The sequence below is a fragment of the Erythrolamprus reginae genome, chromosome 1 (assembly GCF_031021105.1).
Source record: "Erythrolamprus reginae isolate rEryReg1 chromosome 1, rEryReg1.hap1, whole genome shotgun sequence".
NCBI lineage: Eukaryota > Metazoa > Chordata > Lepidosauria > Squamata > Dipsadidae > Erythrolamprus > Erythrolamprus reginae.
The window spans coordinates 151279066-151287753 of record NC_091950.1 but is presented as its reverse complement, the minus strand read 5'-3'; positions in this window follow the sequence as shown (position 1 = coordinate 151287753).

The window sequence follows — 8688 nt, the reverse complement described above, 5'->3', positions numbered from 1 at the left end:
CCGATTCCTCATTTGCTCCCTCTTGAAAGTTGATCAGTTTTACAAAATTCTCAACTTCAGTCTCCATGAAAACATTTCCCATTGGTTCCATTTGACATTCCTATGGTTTTAACAACATGGAACTGGTTTGATGCTGCTACCAACAAATTAAAAAGGAGGGAGGTGGGGTAATCAAATCTCACTTCCCTTGGAATAAATAGCATACCCTGCATTCCTTTTGCCAGTTCTCTCCCCCAGAGATAACTATAGCTGGACTAAGACTATTAGTATCATAAGATTGAAACAAACATTGGAGTTAGGATAAATGTTTGAACATTTAGAGAAGCAAGCTCTGGTTTGGCATACCTTCTGTTTATAGGCAACGTGGTTTGTGGAATTATTTTTTCCATTCAGCGAAGATTTCCATCAGCTTCACCAAATATCTTTGTGAATATAACGAGGTGGGCACCTCCATCTTAAACATTTTCAGTGAGTTTTTCCCTACTACACAATTGAAGAACAATTCTTTAAATGTGTACACGAGATGAGAAGTGACTTTTCTGCATAGTCTTAGTCTAGGGATGGCAAATTGCAGTTTCAAATCTCCTTTTGCCTAATATTAAAAATTCCCATGCAAGAGATTAGTTCAGACTTTTAATGAAAGCTGTTCCCTCTGGGTAATTTGCTTTTTGGAGGCGACAGAAGATAAGGTGAGGGGGGAAGAGGTGTCAATTAAGTAAGGAGTGACTCCATCCTGCTTCCTTCAGCTCTACCTATCATAGAAATATAGAAACATAGACCTCATGGTCCATCTAGTCTCTCCTTATATTATTTCCTGTATTTTATCTTAGGATGGATATATATTTATCCCAGGCATGTTTTAAATTCAGTTACTGTAGATTTACCAACCACGTCTGCTGGAAGTTTGTTCCAAGCATCTACTACTCTTTCAGTAAAATAATATTTACTCACGTTGCTTCTGATCTTTCCCCCAACTAACCTCAGATTGTGCCCCCTTGTTCTTGTTTTTACTTTCCTATTAAAAAACTTATTTAACCCTTTAACATATTTAAATGTTTCAATCATGTCCACCCTTTCCCTTCTGTCCTCCCCCATCATGTATACATCGCTTTGCAAAAAGAAACCTTGTTCCTGTTTTATTTATATGCTTAGTCCAAATGGCTTTTGGAAAAAAAAAAGTTTGATAAATTGGTCAAATGAAGAGAGGGTGAAAATCCTGTGGCTGGTACCATTGCTGGGCTGAAGTCTTCTCCTTCAATCTCACCCAGCCATGAAGGCAGGGAGGGCAGAAATGATGGGAGTAAAAACAAAATGGAAAAATGTTGCAACGGGCAGAATATGCACAGGATAGGTGAAATCCCTATATCTCTCTGGCTTTCTGTTCTATTTAGAGCAGCACATGGGCTCTCCTCTGTCTTGTAGCTTCCTTCCAGAATGACTGTCTGAACCCACAACAGTGATCAAGCAAATGAAGTTTCAAAGGAGTTTTTATGTTCTGGGAAAACATCAGATCCTAGGATAAAGAATCACATGAGGGGAGCAAAATTCCACCCAACATCAAAATGGACGTCTTGTTCACGGAGGCAACATAGCTTTTTTTTTTTAATGCATGGAACATAAATAAATGAGGCTTTGACACTTCCTACCTCAATTAATGGCACAATTTGGAGAGGATCCTGACTAGACAGCTATCTTGAATGAACAGAGATGCTGTTTTCATATCCTTATGTTATATTTTTATTGTCAGGCAACACTCCAGCTGATCTAGGAAACGATCCTGCTTAAAGCTAGCAAAGGGCAAACACCTCAGCTTCTGAGGCCAGTAAGATCAGTTAGATGCTGCCACCTGGTGAGGTGGGGATGAATATAAACCAACGTCTAAGGCAGTTAGACAATCTGGTTAAAATTGGGCCTCTGTGACATTTCTCAGGGATGCTTTGCTTTGTTGAAGCAAATCTTTTCTCCAAAGCTGCCTGGTGATGCAACATAGCCCTCTTATTTCTAAAAGGGAGGAGGGAGGCTGGTTGATGCCAGGTTGCCATGAAGTTTCTTCCATAGTCTTAAATGGCAGTTCCAACAGCAGGAAGAGGACAGCGACTGAAAGTGCCGAAACAGTCTTCTGAGCATGTGCAGAAGCCTCTTCCAACTGTCGGAGCAAACACCTCCCTGAGGCAAGACGAGAGCACCTCAAGCATCCAATTTAAGCCCAGACAGTCTGAATTCCACCCCCTTCTCCTCATTGTGGGCCATTAATGGAAAAGTTGGCAAATGTTTGATTTTCCCAAGCGCTAGTGAATGTGGCTAATTAAAACTAACTTCATGACCTTGTACATTCGAGAACAAAGCCATACACACTCCAATTATTTTTTCCGTTTCCCATGCAGGGAGCACACCAGAGAAACAAGGGCACTTTATTATTCTTCAGAGGTAGGCTCTTCTGAATGATGCCTTTGAAAAAGACAGTCTTTGTTTTCAGGGGCCGCCATGATTGCATAATAACCCCACCCAGTTCCAGAGTTCAAAAAGTTACATTTGAATAAAGAACAAGGTGCCTTGCGATTTTTATTTTTTATTTTTTGGACACACTGCAGCTGTCTGCAGAGAACAGGGCAGTCTGTTGTTTAGAGAAAAGGAATAACCGCTTTGGCTGCAAGGGTTTTGGAAAGCAGACCCCCAGCTACTACCTGGCCACTGGGAGTGCCTTCCCTACATTCATGGCCAGAGGTCCTGAGGTAAAATTTGGCCCCACCGTATGTGTCAGTTTTGCAGTGTAGTCCAGATAAGCACACCTCGAATTACTAGTTCTACCTTTACTGTAAAGTTACCTTAACAGAATCTTTCAAGCCTGAAAATATATATCTCCCTCCCCCCTAGCTTTTACAATTCAAGAAATTAGGGAGATGATGTTCTGAGGTATTTGCCACACCCTTCTGTGACATTCCTTCTTTAGGCTCAGCTGGCTCTTATCTGACCATCGTCTAGTCTGCATTTCTTGTTTCACCATATACCATTACAGTATGCAACCTGTCAGGAACTCTACAATTAAATTAATGTTAACAATAGCGTTAATAATGGTTCAATTTTCTCAGATTTGCACAAATGATAGTATTTAAACTCTGGAGAAATCTGCAAGTTAGGGAGGAATAAGAATGATGTGATGTGCAAAGGTTTCTTTGGGGTACAGTTAAAACAAAGTTAAGATGGCAGTTGTGATGGTGTAATTAAAGCTATGCCTGTCTATTTAAAAAAAAAATGGGATGTGCATTTTTTTAAAAAAGGTGAAGCTTTAATTCTATCACAGTTGACATTTTTTACCACAATCTGGGATATGAAGGACTGAAGTTATATCAGCAACTATTTGTAAAGGCTGAAGTTTCCAAGCTTCGTGCTGTTGTAAAATGGAATGTTTGCAACTGTCATTTCTTCCTAGTATATAGTGTGGGGGTGGAGAGAATTTATATAGAAGAATTGCTCTAGAAGCCATAGAAATTGAGAGGAGCCCCCTTTGCATAAATAAAAGAGATGACACGTCCCGCCTACCAGAAATTTGGAAACCAGCCTTAAACAAAAAAAACACTTCATAAAAATCACCATGTCAATCCTTCTAATAATTATGAATTTGGAATTTGGAAATTTGGAAACCAGCCTTAAACAAAAAACACTTCATAAAAGTCACCATGTCAATCCTTCTAATAATTATGATTACACCAACCAATCAGATCACTGAAACATAATCACCCAATCTATTTGCTACATTCAAACCAAATCCCCACCCCCACACTATATACTAGGAAGAAATGACAGTTGCAAACATTCCATTTTACAACAGCACGAAGCTTGGAAACTTCAGCCTGATGATGGTGAATGTGATTTCACCGAAACGTCGCATAAACATGCAAAATATTACACAGGGCAAAACCCGAACTCAGAACAATCTACATACATATACCCGTGAAAATTTACGAAAACATATATATATGTTTTCATAGATTTTCAAGATTATACCAAGACCTTCATGTATACTGCACTCTAACCACTACACCATTTATATGTTTTATATATATATGTTTTCATAGATTTTCAAGATTATACCAAGACCTTCATGTATACTGCACTCTAACCACTACACCATTTATATGTTTTATATATATGTTTTCATAGATTTTCAAGATTATACCAAGACCTTCATGTATACTGCACTCTAACCACTACACCATTTATATGTTTTATATATATGTTTTCATAGATTTTCAAGATTATACCAAGACCTTCATGTATACTGCACTCTAACCACTACACCATTTAGGCTTGCATATATATATATATATATATATATATATATATATATATATATATATATATATATATATATATATACACACACACACACACACACACACACACACACACACACTCGTCATCTTCAGGCTGGTGCTTCTGTCCTTGTCCCAGGGCGAACACAGCGAGACCTGAGCTGCCTTCCCTCTATAAATACTGGTGGGTGGGTGTGGTTTGATGAGTCAGCAGCTGCAAGCTATGTTGAAACTTCCTGGTGAAGTAACTTCCCTTGACTAGCTGGTAAAATACTGGCTGGTCCAAGAAGATGGTGGAGTAGAAAAAGTAAAGGAAAACGTAAAGAAAAGCCAAAAAATAAATGATTATAAATTGAAAAGGATTTTAATGGGGAAGAATATAATTTGTTTAGCAAAGTTTACAAAACCTGGATGGGGTATAGCAGAGCAGGCCATCATAGAGCCCTGGAAGGCAGTACTGCAAGGCTAACTCACTGCTCACTCCAGGTGTTTGATTCTGAGCAGCTCAGGGTTGACTCAGCCTTCCCGCCTTCCTAGGTCAGTAAAATGAGGACCCCGATTGTTGGGGAGCAATCTGCTGACTCTGTAAACCACTTAGAGAGTCCTCGGAGAGAGTCGGCATATAAATCCAATAAACTTAAACTTATTTCAAGCTATTTTGCTCTCATCGGCTAGCCATACCCTTACCAGGATTTGAACCTGGGCAGTCTGCCTGTAAGACAGTAGCTTTAATCTCTAAGCCACCTGTATCAGTTTGTACCAGGTAAGAATTATATATTTTTGTTGTTGTTGCATTACCCTGGTATACACAAATATGGGAAGGAGCATACGGTATGTGTATGTATGTATGTATGTATGTATGTATGTATGTATGTATGTATGTATGTATGTATCTGTATATACACACACAAAGAGTTCATTATGATAGCCACCAACTTTTTATTCCTAACTGTCATGATCATTTTGTCCTGACATAAAGAGTTCACAAAACATCTCCACCATCTTCTTGGACCAGCCAGTATTTTACCAGCTAGTCAATGGAAGTCACTTGAAAACCATGAGGTCACCAGAGCCTCTTTCTGTTATTTCATTTCCTCTTACTAAATTAGCTTTTCTTGTTGAGGGGAGAAAAAGAAAACCAAGTGATTCCATTCCGTGGGGAAAGATTGATGAAGGAAAAGCCCAGCGGGCATAATTCCTTAGTTTCTGGAGGAAAGGGAATTTTCGAGGCAGGAGGAAATTGGGGTGGGGTGGGATTTCTTTCCACCAAATGGAATTTGCCACTGCTCTAAAGGAAGTGTTATTGAACTAACATCACTCTTTCCTGATTAGCATATATTTAATTGATTTCCAAAGTTCGTGCAAACTCCAGAGGTAGGTTCCTCCCAGTTCAGACTGGGTCTATGGAATTAGTAGTAACTTTGCGGCCTGGGTCACTAGAACCAGCACCAACCCAAGTCTGCCATGCTCCCAAAAGGGCTCTCTCAGTGGTGCCATCTTGTTTTTTGCTTCTGCGCACAGGCAGAAACTGGTTTTTAAGCATTGCGCACAGTGAAAGGCTGCAAAAAAGATAAACTCAAATATACTGTGGGTGTGGCTTGCCAGCCATGTGGCCAGGTGGGAGTGGCTTAATGATCATGTGACCGGGGGTGGCTTAAAGGTCATGTGACTGGCTTAAAGGTGACCAACTTGATGTCATTCACGTCAAGGGTTAGGGTTAGTGTGCCTGGCCTCTCCTCACCTCAAAGAGATTCCAAAATATACTATTTAATTTTATGTATATATGCCATATATTTACATACAAATTACACCCAGGCACACAAAAATATACATTATCTACTATATAAACTGTATGTGTATGTACACACACGCACGTACGCACAGCTCTTCTAAAATTATACACATTCAACTTCATTTACTTTAATAGGAAAAACATACCCAGAGCCCAGAAGGGAAAAAAATATCAATATTTTTCTACCGGTTCTGACCATAGCAGCCTATCACTGACTGTGGGTATGTCTGTGTGCATGTGAAGGGAGCATGCCCATGCAGCACAGCAAGGAGCAAAACAGCAGCGAGGCAAGCCAGAACCCACCTGTGTATCAGGCATGTGCAAAGGCAGCGAACAGAATCTGTCTTGCACATAGAAGGGATATGAGAACAGGTTTCTCTCCATACACACAAATCATCATATTCAGAGAGACAAGAGAGAGGGAAAATCAGAGGCCGGGGACAATAGCCAAAGAATTCTCTTGCAGTACAATCGTGTCTCTCAGGCATGAAGTTTGAGGAAGAGGGAAATGAGCCATGCCTTGAGGAATTTTTGGCTTTCCCCTGCTTTCTCTTTTCTCTACAGCAACTTTTCACCTATGCCATATTTCAATTTCTTCTTGGTTTCTTCACCATCAATTCCCTAGTTGGTCGGTTTTTTCCAGTTCCAGACATAAGAACATCCTGGAAAATGTTTTTGTAATGGAATCACTTGCCTTTGATGCATGTAAGAGCAGACTTGTATCTAATTTAGGAATTAAGCTTAAATTTGGCTGAGATTATTGTTGACATTTAGTTCAATTTCGTTGTTATTCAGTGGAAGATGGTTTATGATGCTCTCTAAGGTTGTTTGTTTGCTTGCAGATATTTCATTACCCAACTAGGTAGCATCATCAGTGCCAGAGATGGTTTATCCTAATACACAATAAAGTATCTGCTAAAGAAAAACAATTCTGACATTTTTATTTTTAAATGAAAGCCTGAACTACATATTTTATATACTGTATGTAACCCTAAATTAAAAGCAGATCTTATTTTTTTGAATTCAGGAACCACACTTTTAAATTATTTCTGCAGCCTCCAAATGCTACAGAAGTTATGATAATAAAATACTGGGCCTTTTCTCAGAGAATTCAAAGCAGTATTTTTGAGTTTATCCTCACCATAGCAACCTTTTGAGATAGGTTTTCCTATCCTAAGTCCCCTTCATTAAGCAGTGCTAAAGAGTCCGATTCTCATTCATTCATTCATTCATTTATTAAATGTAGAAGTTATATATATATATAAATGTAGAGGATGATTTTATGAGTTATGCTTAGGTCATGCCGAAGGAGACACAGTTCTAAGTTTTTAAGCCCAGGATTTCAAGTCAAGTTGTGTAAGGTATACTGTTGCAGGTAGAGGAGTGGAGGGCTTTTATTATAAAGTATCTCTGGACACTTTCTAATGTATTTATTTACTTATTTATTTATTTATTTATTTATTTATTTATTTATTTATTTATTTGTTCGTTCATTCATTCATTCATTCATTCATTCATTTATTTATTTATTAGATTTGTATGCCGCCCCTCTCCATAGTATTTATGTCCAATATGTGGTGTGGGTTCCAGACAGATGAGCTGTATTCAAAGATTGGTCTGGTGAATGTTTTGTATGCTCTGGTTGGTAGTGTGATATTACTGGAGAAGAAGCTACGTAAAATTAGATTAACAACTCTTGAAGCCTTTTTAGCAATGTTGTTGCAGTGGGCTTTGGTACTTAGGTCATTAGGTCATTAGATATGAGTATTCCAAGGTCTTTGGCAGAGTGAGGGTTGTCTGCAAGGTCTTGTTTATTCAGCTTGTATTTGGTGTTCTGATTCTTTTTGTCAATGTGTAGGAGAAAGCATTTGTTGGTTGAGACCATTCTGACACAAGGTCAAGGTCTTTTGGGAGAGTAGCAGTGTTGTTGGTGGTGGTGTTGAAGATTTTTACATCATCTGTGAAGAGAACGCAGTCACTTGTAATGTGATCACAAAGGTCATTTATGTAGAGTACAAAGAGTGTTGATATAGAATGCTGGTGAGACCACATTTGGAATACTGTGTTCAGTTCTGGAGACCTCACCTACAAAAAGATATTGACAAAATTGAATGGGTCCAAAGATGGGCTACAAGAATGGTGGAAGGTCTTAAGCATAAAACGTATCAGGAAAGACTCAATGAACTCAATCTGTATAGTCTGGAGGACAGAACGAAAAGGGGGGACATTATTGAAACATTTAAATATGTTAAAGGGTTAAATAAGGTCCAGGAGGGAAGTGTTTTTAATAGGAAAGTGAACACAAGAACAAGGGGACACAATCTGAAGTTAGTTGGGGGAAAGATCAAAAGCAACATGAGAAAATATTATTTTACTGAAAGAGTAGTAGATCCTTGGAACAAACTTCCAGCAGACGTGGTAGATAAATCCACAGTAACTGAATTTAAACATGCCTGGGATAAACATATATCCATCCTAAGATAAAATACAGAAAATAGTATAAGGGCAGACTAGATGGACCATGAGGTCTTTTTCTGCCGTCAGACTTCTATGTTTCTATGTTTCTATCCCAGTACGCTGCCT